This window comes from Coenobita brevimanus, chromosome 116 (genome assembly GCF_032717465.1).
Source record: "Coenobita brevimanus isolate Jiangsu-jjx chromosome 116, ASM3271746v2, whole genome shotgun sequence".
Classification (NCBI taxonomy): Eukaryota; Metazoa; Arthropoda; class Malacostraca; order Decapoda; family Coenobitidae; genus Coenobita; species Coenobita brevimanus.
Window position 1 is genome coordinate 23,603,952 of NC_137069.1, and position 1,170 is coordinate 23,605,121.

Genomic DNA, 1,170 nt, shown 5'->3' on the forward strand with positions numbered 1-1,170 from the left:
GAGAGAGATACTAAATCTAGGGTCACACGACTATCAACAGCATTGACTAAAATACGAATTACACTAGTAACTTGGGAGACAAGAGAGTCCAGAGAAACCTGCAAATTATCAACATGTAATTTAACATACATTAACTCTGAAATAATATTAGTCTGTGATACTTCACGCTTAAGAACAATCGTAAAATTACTTAATGCATTAGTAACATCATGTAGATGATGACTCATCTGTTGCATCATAAAATGTTCAATACGTAACACTTTGTTTTGGGACTCGATGGCATTGGATAATTGGAATAAGTCCTTTTTATAACCAGAAACTTCACGATTAGTCGCTACACCTAATAATCCACTGATGATTTCTCCTCCAAGGTCAAAAAGTCCACGTTTCACTCGTGAGCGACCCACAGGCGTTTGGTGAGGGAAGAAATCTTGAAGATGCTTGAACTGATAACGAGTATAATCTAATTTCCAGCAGATGGGTAGGTAGTGTGGGTACAAAAATGTGTCATTGGGATGTCGATTCCTAATTAAGATGAGGTGATCTTAGAGGTGATGTTGATACAGATGTTAACGACAGTATGACATGATAACGTTATGCAAGAGACTTAGTGGCAGAACGCGACTTGGCACGTTAGTCATTAACAGTAGGGGAAGGCTGAATAGTAATGACAGAAGGAAGGTTTAGAGAAGAGGAAGAAGGCTGAGTAGGAATTTGTTGTGGGGGTGTGGTCTCTCTTAGTGATTCCTCCAAGACTATGCGTTTTGATGCACGTTTGAGATGATCTGCATGCACCCATGTCGTCTCTGCCTTGTGCGGATCTCTTAATTCGAATGTATTACCTTTGCGAGATATGACACGGAAGGGACCCAAGAATTTACTGTTTAGTTTTGATTCTCTGCCAAAGTAAAATCAAAATTGTGCACTGATTTGTTACTGCACGTCTTATCTCTGCGTGTTGTAAAACATCACTCACACTATCTGAGATAGTTAAATGAGACGTCTGAGTCGGCGAGTGCGCCACTGTCAGAGGGGTTGATACGATCTATAATTGAATGCTCAGAGGATGTGGTACTAGATGGTAGTGTACCTGGCTGTTCAGGTAACAGCGTGTGTATTTTTTTTTTTTTTTATGCGAGGAAGAAGGAACCAAAGGCCATGAGCCCGCAG